Genomic DNA, 12,623 nt, shown 5'->3' with positions numbered 1-12,623 from the left:
GCAATATAAATAAAATTGAATTGAATTGAATTGAATTGAACTGAATTGAATTGAATTGAATTAGGTTTGAAATGAAAAAAGGTTTTTAAACAATAAAAATCTTCAATGAGCCATCAAAACCCATTTGGGATGTGAACTGAACAGCTGAAAGACTTCATGAATTAATGTTTAATCCTCTGAAATCCAAACTGAGAAAGAAGCCAAACTGTCTGAACACAGTGCTGTCAGAGGGGATTAAACGCACACACACACACACACACGGATGCTTAGTGAGTTCATTCATACACGAGTATGATTTAATTAAAATCACTGTTAAAAAACATGTAAAGATATACAAACTCATGAGGTGACTGACTGAAATTAAAGTTACAAATAGAAAAGAGAAGATACTCAATTTTTAAACTCCATCCAGTATGAAGAGCCAGCAAAACATTAGCCATGACTGCAGACAGGAAAAATTAAATGCATTTATATTCTGAAAACCATCGTTATTACATTATATTGTTTTTTTGTTTGTTTTTTAATATCATCAAGGAATCAATAACCAGCTCTTTTTGCAGATTATGTAGTTTTGCACTGCTTTATCTGCAAAACACAACAGACTGACTTCAGATTTCTACTTATTGTTTTTTCTATGTGTTTATTCTCTTTGATGAAACACGAAATGTTAAAATATTTACCTCATAACCAACAACTGAGAATCTCCCGAACAGGGATGAGTTTATCTTCTCTTTACCGGTGAAACTTTGAGTCAATCGACAGCCGTGCTTCTGAACTTAAGCTCCGAGCGTCATTGTTTTTTCTGTATTTCAAACATTGCCTCCTATTTAAAGGATGGTTCAGTATTTTTACAGCAGTCTCTGTGTGTGTGTGTGTGTGTGTGTGTGTGTGTGTGTGTGTGTGTGTGTGTGTGTGTGTGTGTGTGTGTGTGTGTGTGTGTGTGTGTGTGTGTGTTTTTCTTTTTTAACTGTTTGTGGCCTCTTTCTATTTTTATCCCTGAATAAATTCAAAATCTTGAACTGCTGAATAACAGCTCCAGGATACAAACTAACAGCTGATTGTCTCTGACAGCCACACACACACACAATGGCCAGCATTGATGAAGCTGCATGTGATACTGTGACTAACATAGTCACATGCATTACATAATGACAGCTTCTCATCTTATTTTGAAGATCCAGCTACTGAACTCTGACTTGTAACTTGAGTCTCTGCAGAACATATTTGTCTAAAATTTTAGCGGCAAGTCCATCCTAAAGACTCTTAAATTAACCATCCATCCATCCATCCATCCATCCATTCTCTCCCGCTTATCCGGGGCCGGGTCGTGGGGACAGGAGCCTAAGCAAAGAAGCCCAGGCTTCCCTCTCCCCAGCCACCTCCTCCAGCTCATCCGGAGGGACCCCAAGGCGTTCCCAGGCCAGCCGAGAGATATACTCCCTCCAGCGTGTCCTGGGTCTACCACGGGGCCTCCTCCCGGTGCCCGTAACACCTCACCCAAGAGGTGGCCAGGAGGCATCCTAATCAGATGCCCAAGCCACCTCAACTGGCTCCTTTCGATGTGGAGGAGCAGCGGCTCTACTCTGAGCCCCTCCCGGATGGCTGCACTCCTCACCTTGTCTCTAAGGGAGAAGCCAGCCACCCTTCAAAGGAAACTCATTTCTGCTGCTTGTATTCGCGATCTTATTCTTTCGGTCACTACCCAAAGCTCGTGACCATAGGTGAGGGTAGGAACGTAGATCGACCAGTAAATCGAGAGCTTCGGTTTTACACTAAGCTCCCTCTTCACCACGACAGACCGGTGCAGCGTCCGCATCACTGCAGAAGCAGCCCCGATCCGCCTGTCGATCTCCCGCTCCCTTCTCCCATCACTCGTGAACAATAACCCGAGATACTTGAACTCCTCCACTTGGGGCAAGAGCTCGTTCCTGAGCCAGAGAGGGCACTCCACCCTTTTCCGGCTGAGGACCATGGCCTCAGACTTAGAGGTGCTGATTCTCATACCGGCCGCTTCACACTCGGCTGCGAACCGTTCCACTGCGAGCTGGAGGCCACCCCCTGATGAAGCCAACAGGACTGCATCATCTGCAAAAAGCAGAGATGAGACTCTGAGGCCACCAAGGAAGAAGCCTTCCGCCACCTGGCTACGCCTAGAAATTCTGTCCATAAAAATTATGAACAGAATCGGTGACAAAGGGGCGGCCCTGACGGAGTCCAACACCCACAGGAAACGAATCCGACTTATTACCGGCTATACGGACCAAGCTCTCACTGTGGTTGTACAAGGACTGAATGGCCCGCAACAACGGGCCAGACACCCCATACTCCATACAGAGCAGAGTTCATCAGCTCCCGTGTTTGTAGATCAGCAGAAAGAGTCCACCATATTTTACAGATTGATTCCTGCAAAATATGATGGACTCAAATGGATTCAGGGTTAAAAAAGGACCAGTCACAAACATGAAAACCTAAAAAGTGATTAAACCTTTACACATTCCAGTGCATTAGATTCCAGAATAACATATTCTAAATGTTAAATCTAAGATAGCTAAAGTTCATTTGAATTTTTGATCTCAGCTATTTAAAGTCTAAAATGAGCTGAGAAAACAATCACAGCTGTACAACATAAAAAACCCGTCTCTGTTGCACTTATGGTTAGTGATTAACTGATGTGTTGCTTTGTGACCTTTCAGCCTCCTGCAGGTTGACAAGGAAGTCAAGTCCCCAGAATCTGTTAGTCATGAGACTGTAGCTCATATGGACATGTGAAGCATTTTATTTTTATGTTAATTTGGTTGTGTCTGTGTTTTATATTCACACACACACACACACACATACACACATACAGTATTTGCACTACTCTTGTGCACAATGTCAGTATTACTTCTTTACCACCATTTTTACATTTATTTTTTGTTGTTTTGTAACCAGTGTTGCACATGTACACAACAACTGTAACACTGGCATTTGTACGCTCATTTTATCTATTGTAGATTGTACTGTTTTTCTTGCTGCTATGACATGATAATTTCAAACATAATACATTCCCCAGTAAAATAGTTTTTAGCTCTCTGAGCTAACAAGCTAAAAGAAGCAAATGGATTTAAACAGGTTTTTATTTTGAGGAATTATTCTTCATGTTGTTCAGTTTACAGTGTAAGAGGTTGAATTGGTTACATTCAGCTGGGATGATCCTGTTGTTGCGTGGACCTGAACGTGCGGCTTTGGCACGAGAAAGTGTGTCTTGTATAAACAAGACACACTTTCTCTTTTTGCTTTTATGCTTTAATGTCACCAGCAGTTGACTTGCGGTGACATTATATTGTAAGGTAAAGAAGACCTTACAATCTAAAAGAAAAAGAGAAAACCCCAACAATCAAACGATCACCTATAGAATTGTGATGTGCATTCTTGTTAAGGTTATGAACACTTGTCAAACTCTTTCAACTGATTTCAGTCAAGGACTTTTTTTCCCTGTTCCGGACTGCAACTTTTTTTTGAGATGGATGGGAGAGGTTTATATATGGGTCCCAGCTTAAGTTGGTTCGGTTTGGGCACTGAACCTGATGCTGATTTGTCTTCATTTTTGGTGACTCTAGGAACCATACTGGGCTTCTGAAATTTGTTGGAGATGGGTAGGAGAGGGACACCTTTCACTTCCAGTGTAGGCTGGTTCAGTTTGTGAACTGGAGTAGTGTGAGCTGATTTCATTTTAGACACCAGCTGTGATTTTTTCAGCTGCTCAGATTCACGTTTCCTCTTCAGGGCCGCTGTCAAATCTTTGTTTTTCTCATTTTCATCCAGGTACAACTTTTCGATTTTGTTCACCTTTTGCGCCAGTTTTTCATTCTCAGTTTTGTGATCTGCTGCTGTTTTTTTGAGAACGATCATCCGTTCCTTTAACATCGCCATCTCTATACGCTGCTCACTGATGATCCGCTGCAACTTTGGGTTCTCCTCTTTTCTCTCTAGAGGCACCAGCTTTGATGTACGTTGCATTTTTTCCCTTTCTATTGCTTGTTTCAACTCATTTTCGAGGATCACATGTTTTTCATTTTCTCTACGAAGCGCGAGATTTTTTTGATCAAGTTTACGCACTCGCTTATTCGTACGTTTTTCCAAAACCTCGTTTTCTTCCTTAAGTCTTTTTACTTGGCGCTGCAGTTCTTGCATCATAACTTGTGGCTCCTGCGCCCTCTTTGTCGCCTGCAATTTCAGTTTACGGCATTCCCTCTGCAGATTTTTTATTGTGTCTTTATAATGAAACTCCCGCTCTGTCAGTATGTCTCTCTGTTTGGTTACATCAATCAAATCATTCAAGTATTGTATATTTTGTTTCTTTGTTTCCTTTAGGGTTCTCTTTAGTTCAACCACCTCAGTCTCCAAGCGCTGTTGGAGTTCCGAACCCAATATCGCTGGCTTGTAATGCTCAGCTAAAACAGAAATTAGTTCTGCTATCGATGGATAAGGGTTATACAGCTCATATTTTTCCACTAGGTCAGTGAAATTCTCAAGGATAAATTGATTTATATTCAAACCGTCTTTTAGCTTTTCATTCCACAGGCTCTCCAATGCTTTATCCGCATCAGAAAGGTAGGCCTTAATAAAGGCTCCGTTTTTGTCTTTTTTAAGCTTTTTAGAGTCCATAATTAATTTTGTGCAATGACTTTTTCACTATGAATGTTGAACGTCCACAGTGTTTATACGTTCTCTGGCGTGACTTCAAAGCCTTTGACGATCACAGATCCAAGCGTTCCCGACATACGCATGATACACGTGATGATGACGTCATAACAGCCTTTAATCATATGATTCTATTTGTCCCTCCCGTGTATCCGTCCGTGCTCCGCCTGAGTGAACTGGTGTCAGCCATAATTCGCAAATGTCCTCCTGTTTCTTTACTACTGTCTGACTGAAAAACTGTTTTAAACCTGGCAGTAAACCTCTGTATCTGGCTTCCAGAGCATTTTAATTTTTTTATGTATCATGTTGTGAGTATCTCGCAGCACCGTTTCTAGCTTAGGGATGTAAACAAACACTGTTGCCTGGAACATGGCAACCCCGGCCCACAATGCATTGCGAGCAGCCTTTTGAGTCCTGCTACATTAGCTTGATGCACACGCCAACATAAAAAAAAAAAATATATATATATATATATATATAAATACTCTGGAAGCCAGATAGACTACAGCGGTATTGAACATAACACAATATTAAACTGTCTGGTTCTAATAACTCCAACGTTAAATGATCAACAGTTCACTCTCTCTGTCCGCCATCTTTGGGCAGGAATGTTGTCTTTTAACGCATGCGCAATATGACGTTCGATATTTAGAGATTTGTACTCGTAAATTATAAAAATTTATGCACGTTTATTCACTTACATTTACGAATTTAGACTCTGCATACATTTTATTTTGACAGTTATGTTACCCCATATAAAATGATCCTTTTTTTTTTTTTTCCAATCTTATAATGGGGTCTGGTGCAGCCCCTCAATTCATCCTCTATCTGAAACAAGCTTAGCCACTTTCCATTCAGGGCAGCTTTCTTCTGATTGGCTGCCCAAAGAAAGGTCTGGACAGCAGGTGGATGAGACTTAGGGCTATCCCCTCTCTCTGATATCACAAGAGAGCCAGGAGTAGAAAAAAAAAGTCTTAAATCAAGTGTTTGGAGTAGTCTGAAGTCTGAGGCTCCCAGGGATTACTTGGCTTTCACACAGTTCGTGGCGCTCTGTGCTTGCTGCAGCGTTCAGTGCATCGCTGACAGTGCCACAGAGCTTCCGGCGATATCCAAGTCTGTTTTCTCTACTTTTTGTCACACAATTGTTAAATCACTGGATGTGTGAAAGTAAACGTGCTTTCAAGATTTTTCCCGCTGTGGTCTCCATTCAAGCTCCAACACTGAATAATTCAGTCCTAGCATGCATTTAGAGAAAGGTAAAGAAACAACCTCTGAATCAGCGGTGTTTGTTTCAGTATATGTATATTGTTCAAGTGGAAAATGAAGAAAAGCATAAACAGATCCTTTAATTCACTGGAAATGAACCTTTTAGAGTTTTACATGTTTGTTTTTGTTGATTATTTGAAATCAGTGGCAGGGACTAAGGGCGTAGGAATGAGTTTACTACTGGGGGGAGGACACATATCAGAAACCTGACAGATCCATAAATACTCTGAGCAAAGCATTAAAAATGCTATTTGATCTTTTACTTTCTTTTTTTTTTCAAATGCTTTTTGGAAAAATAGTGTTGTGTACACCTATATTATTGCAATTTACATATGTATATGTTATGACATGAAGGAACCCTCATAGATAATGTAATGAACAAATTGTTCAATTGAAACTCTGTTTGTTTGGCCGGAAAAAAAAAAGAAATAAATCTAATAAATAAAAATAATAACCAAAGAAAATAAATAAAAGTGATACCTCTCACATTTAATCAACAAGCTGTGTGCCTCACTGACAACAAAATGTGTTGTTACACTTTACAGCCCTGCATTTAATAATTGGCCAAACAGGTGTTGGAGAACATTGGCCTTGTCAAAAGAGCCAAAATGTTTTTTCCGCCTCTCATTTGCAGCCACAAAATGCTGGCAAACTAGCTTCCTGTCCTGTAAATATTGGACGTGTGACCATCCCAGGATTAAGATGACTGAAAAAGATTCGTTTTCTATTAATGAACGTAAACCGACATCTAAAAGTTGTAAACAAGCAATATTCACGGCAACATTCCCAACAGTTTTACCTCATTTAAAAGAGTTTCTCACTCTTGCAGCAGTCTCCACTTCCCAAACACTCAGAGCCGTTCAGAGGGGGGTGTCAGTAACATGACCCTATGTTGTGCCTTCAAAATAAAAGTACGTGATTTCAAAATCAAGTAGTTCTCTCCTGCGCGGTGTACTTTTTGGGTGGGACAAATGTACCTGTCTCCAATATTGGGGGGATACGTCCCCACCGGTTCCTACGCCTATGTTCTGAGGGAGGGTGACGACACAGAGTCTCAATGGACCATGTTCTGCACCTCCATTGACAGAGCTGTGGCTGCAAGGTGTTTGGTGCCTGTTGTAATCCCTGAACCAGATGGTGGACGCCGGAAGTGAAGGAAGCCATCGAGCTGAAGAAAGCATCCTATTGGGCTTGGTTAGTCTGTGGGACTTTGGAGGCAACTGATGGGTAGCAGCAGGCCAAGCGGAGTGTGGTTCTGGCAAAAGCACAGGTGTGGGAAGAGTTCAGTGAGGCCAGGCAACAAGAGTTTAAGTTTTGAAAAAATTCTGGCAAACTGTCAAGTGACTCAGGATGAGAAAGCGATGCTATACTCACACAGTGTATAGTGTAGGTGGGGAGCTACTAGTTGAAGTAACCTCAACTGTGGCTATAGTCAAGTGGTGGAAGTTATACATTGAGGAGCTCCTCAATCCCATCTTCAGTAGAGGACGCAGAGTCTGGCGACAAGGGGAATGGCTCACCCATCACTGGAGGTGAGGTCACTGAAGTAGTTGGTGGCTGGGTCCCTGGGGTGGATGAGATTCCTCAAGGCTCTGGATGTTGTAGGGTTGTCTTGTTGACACACCGCTGCAACACTGGATGGAGAGCTGGGGCGCTGCCTCTGGATTGGCAGACCGGGGTGGTGGTTCCCATTTTTGAGAAGGAAGACCGGAGGGTGTTCTCCAACTACAGGGGGATCACATTCCTCAGCTTCCCTGTGCCTAAGGCATTTGACCACATCTCTCAGGGTATCCTCTTGGGGGTGCTTCAGGAATAGGGGTTGTCTGGCCCATTATTATGAGCCATTTGGTCCCTGTAAAACCAAAGCGAGAGCTTGGTCTGCATTGCTGGCAGTAAGTTGGACTCATTTCCAGTGGGTGTTGGTCAGCCAGGGATGCTCTTTTTTTACCGATTCTGTTCATAATTTTTATGGACAGAATTTCTAGGTGTGGCCGAATGGCAGAAGGCTTCCATCTTGGTGGCCTCAGAATATCATCTTATGTGGTTTTGTTGGTTTCATCAGGTGGTGGCCATAAATAAGAAATTTATGAGCTAATCAATTTTAGTAAATACTACTAAACATGTTTAGTTTCATCTTTGTGTAAAAACTAGAATGGTTTAAGGCAACAAATTTCCACGCGATTTCCTAGTAAACTCAACTAATTTGGGTTAAGAGTGAGTTGTATAAAATTACTATTTTAAGCTAAAATTACATGTAAAGCAAATAAGCAATTTAACATTTAAAGCTATTTATATTTTGTTAATAACATTTCCTGTTATTAATTACCCTTTTGATGTTCAAGTTGTATTGAATGTAACACTAAATTGTAAAGAGAATAAATCAAATACATTTCAATATTCCAATATTTTATTTTTCGCAGAATATTTATGCAAAAGACAATTTTAACTGTAGTTTGTCATCATGCTTTTCACAAGTACAAATGTATCAAAACAGTAGCCATTCAAAAAAAAGGTTTGCCGTCCAAAAGGCAAGTAAAAATAGGCATATGTGCTTGAAATCAATTCTAACATGTTTAGAGAAGGAATACAAACGTGGCAGCATTTAACAAAAACATTTGCATCGTTTTGGAAAAACTGGACACCTTAAAATTGAACACAACCTCCAACTTGAAAATGAACAGATCAACTATGTTTAAGGGAAGATTTTGCATGTTTTGTGTAAATGTACAGTCTGTGTTATTAGTAAATGTAACCAACTGAAGCAATAAATTCCTGTGCTGCTATTGACTGAGAAAACCTGTAAAACAAGCGGTGATGTTGCTGTTGAGGAAGAATTACATTGCTTCAAATGACTACATTTACCATCAACACAAACTGGACATTTACACAAAAAGTGCTGAATTTTCCTTTAACTGTATCAGCTAAGTATTACTATGGAGCCCTGAGCGTACACATCTTGTCCTGTAGAGTACAAGTGGCCTGACATTGATGTCTCTTATAACACTGTAAACTGAACATTACAAACTGTCTTAAGAAATAAAAGTTGTGGCAGTACTGCTGCACTGAACTGCATTAGATAATGCAGATGGAGTTGATAAAGTTGCCCTTGAGTATATATTCAACCCCCTGACTGTTCACTGACAACACACAAGACATTTCTTTACATTGCAAGCTGGTTTTTCAATGTTTGTAACTTTGGTTTTAGTTCAACATGGCCCAGCTCAAGAAATACCTGTTGGATGAACTGGAACGTGAACTTCATAGAAATGGGGTAATTGAGATGCATTGCATATGCAAGTCCAAAGACACACAGCTTTTGGCAGATCTTGAATGTTGTCCATCACCAATTCTCCCTCAATGGCGATTTTTAGTGAGCCCTAGTTTCCTAGTGTAAATGTTGAATGAGTTTGAGCTCCACAAAAAAACACCTATCCAGCATCTCCATGTGCCTTGTTGCTACAGCCAATTCAACAATATCTTTAAGGAGCATCAGAAAGTTCCCGGCATTGTCCCCTTCAGGCACCTTATGGCCAATGAGAAGTGGGAGCAACCTGATTAGAGCCCAGTTCTCATGGCCATTTCCACCTATGGTCCCTTTGGTAGAGAAGCCTTGGGCAATAGGCTGAGGCTGGTCAGTTTTGTCATGAAAAGCATATGCAAAAGATTTGATAGCATGGTTCAGTGTTTCTAATGTGAAATATTTCTTAGAAATCAGTTCTGAAATGCAGAGTCATAACTCAACAGGAACAACCCCTTCAAAAAGGTCGTGCAGGATGTCAGGGGGACAGCCACGAACAACATGAAAGCACTCCAGACTGTCAGTTAGTACACATCGCCCCTTTACACCATACTATTTTGCCAAAGTGGGATCCTGCTGTACCTCCTGTACCTGTCTGTTGTGAATGTCTGCAGTTCGGGGTTCTCACTCCTCATTGCCATGCAGAACCTGCAGAACTTGTCTCCTCCAAAGCTCTCAAAGAATCCTGCAAAAGAATGAGCAGCCAAGTTACCAGCAGCCACATACAACACTGTGACTTTGACACATGGTCCCAACTTCTCATCATATAGGTCATCTTGCTCCAAAGAATTCAGATCCTGAAGAAGAAGAAGAAAGAGCTTTATTTGTCACATACATATACATGCAGTGAGATTCATTCTCTGCATTTAACCCATCACACACATGGAGTATGTAGTACACACAGCACAGCATGGAGCAGGGGGCAGCCAAGGGGCGCCCGGGGAGCAACCTGGGGGGGTGGGCTTGGATTAGAGGATGAAGAATTTTAGCATAGCTATATTCTTTTACATCAGAGGCGTTACATAAAAGAGCAAGTTGAATGGACTGGAGTGTAGACCTATATTTTGATGGTACCATTGGCAAGCACACAATACACTGCACTCATTTTATGTTTCTTCTTAGATGTTCCTAATGGATCGGACACTTCAAAATCATCTGTGTAAAGTCCAACAGCGATTCTGAATTTCTCGCCTTTAAGGAGGCCATTTTATTTACACTACAAACCATCTCCGTATGTACTGTACTCATGTGGCACATGTTTTTGTACTGAAAGAGCTTTATCTAAAATGTCTGCCCTGTTCAACATTTTCTGTAACATGGCATTTATAGGAACATATACAGCACTGGATTTCTTTTCCCTGTCAATAATGTACCCAACTGGCATAACCACATCAAAGTTTTTGTTCACATATGCTGCTCTCCTTTTAGAGGTTGATAAGGAGCCACCCTTGCCACAATATTTTAGTATGATACTGCTCTCTGAGGCAGCCCTGACTACCTGTTTCACAGATGAATCATCTACATCTGTGTGTAACTTCAAAATGTCCTTGACTGAATTGTGCAGCAGTGGTTGGGACAATTCACTTAAATGAAAGGTCAGTGTTTCACACAGTTGTGCATCTTGGTCTTTCTGGTGAATTTTGGATAAGTGGAGCCTAAGTGCACTGATGGACTTAAATGTGCATACTCTTGGTGTAAGCAAGGAAATGGTACAGTTCTGGTGTAGCTTCCATGTTTTAGCCTGTAATGGTTTAACAGGTAACCCCTTTTCTCTTATGTAAACTCACAGTATTTGCACTTCCACTGTATCGTCACACGGACCTGTAAGAACAAAAAATAACATTTGTAGCACACTTGTCCACAACCATGTCATCAGCGATCAAGGGAAAATGTTACTTTGAGATATTGTCTCCCTTTGAAATTTCTATTCTCAGCCTGAAAATGTGTTTTCCTGTTTCACATTAGAGTTAAAATAATGCCGAATGAGTTAGGCTTACCCTTCTGTCTGCAGACAATTGACAGATTTAATAACGTTTCTAACTTGTTATTGTCAGTTCTGTATTTTAAGAGTGGAGATCAGAGGTGGAGAAGAACTGGCGACAACCTCATCCTCCGCTCTTTAGTCATACAAGACTTCAACCTTTGGTTCCGACCATTACATTTCAGTACGTCCGAAACCGCATAGAAAAACGTGAACTAATGTTAACACAAGCACATGCTGTTATGAACGATGTGAAACGCTAAGCTAACGATAGCATTTAGCTGTCTTGACACTACTGGAGCGGCTTTTTCGATAAAAAAAATTACCCTCAGAGACAGGATACACTCGGCTTAAACATGGTGTAATAAAGGTTTATTTCAGCAAACTACATCTCTCCTAAAGTAACTGTCCGTTATAAACTGAGACTCGTCAGCACGCTAACACTAAGCCAATGCTAACATTTGTGCTCGCCACTGCGCTCGCGAAATTGAACTTTGATTCCAAAACCCCTCACTTTACCACAGTGTCGATAATAGTGGTGGTAGGCTGCAACTGTAATTTTCAGTTATATCTGTACATGGAGCTCAGCTATCTTTTAAGCAAAGAAATGTCTAGAACTATTTAAAATAGTTATTCTTCACACTTACCAGTCCGGAGCCGTTGAACTTGCATGTTGCAGCAGGACTGAGTTTGAACATGCCCCGCCCCTTCACTTCAAAAACACATCTTTAGTTTACTCTGCTTAACAAGTTCATTACACTCTATATTTGTGTAGAAAAGTACAGTTAACTAATTTGATTTAGTAATGGGACAACATTTTTACCAAACATAAAAGAATAAGTAATGATTACTAAAACGTTTAATTACAATTAATATCTGGGTTAAGAGTGCACCAACTTGCACTGGAGCGGCTTGCAGCCATGTGTGAAATGGTGGGAATGACATTTAGCTCCTTCAAGTCAGAGTCCATGGTTCTCAGCAGGAAAAGGGTGGAGTGCCCACCCCAGGTCAGGGATGAGTTGCTGCCCCAGCTGGAGGAATTTTAAGTGTCTTGGGGTCTTGTTCATGAGTGAAGGGAGAGGGGAGCAGGAGGTTGACAGGAGATTGTGACAAACATTATGGTGAAGAGAGACCTGAGTGTAAGAGCAAAGCTGTCGATTTATCAGTCGATCTACAGACCTATCCTCACCTATGGTCATGAGCTTTGGGTTAATGGCCAAAAGATTGAGATTGTGGATACAAGCAGTGGAAATGAATTTTCTCCAAAGGGTGGCTGGACTCAGCCTTAGAGATAGACTGAACTTCTCACCCTTTCTCCATAATTCTTGCATAGTCTTTACCTTACATTATAAAGCGCCTTGAGGTGCTGTAAGACTGCAACCCCTGCGACCCAAC

The 12,623-nt window shown here is 41.1% G+C and overlaps 1 long non-coding RNA gene across 1 annotated transcript; it reads right to left on the bottom strand.

Moving 5' to 3' along the window:
* Nucleotides 1-8,496: 8,496 nt before the first annotated feature.
* On the bottom strand, nucleotides 8,497-11,924 carry LOC115779333 (uncharacterized). The gene is made up of 3 exons (XR_004019895.1): nucleotides 11,876-11,924; nucleotides 11,035-11,068; nucleotides 8,497-9,932 (listed from the first exon to the last, which is right to left on the bottom strand). It is a non-coding gene; the product is annotated as an uncharacterized LOC115779333 (long non-coding RNA).
* Nucleotides 11,925-12,623: the final 699 nt, after the last annotated feature.

Source organism: Archocentrus centrarchus, chromosome 4 (assembly GCF_007364275.1).
Source record: "Archocentrus centrarchus isolate MPI-CPG fArcCen1 chromosome 4, fArcCen1, whole genome shotgun sequence".
Taxonomy (NCBI): Eukaryota; Metazoa; Chordata; class Actinopteri; order Cichliformes; family Cichlidae; genus Archocentrus; species Archocentrus centrarchus.
Note: the sequence above shows the minus strand (reverse complement) of the source record. Positions and strands in the feature narration are given on the sequence as shown.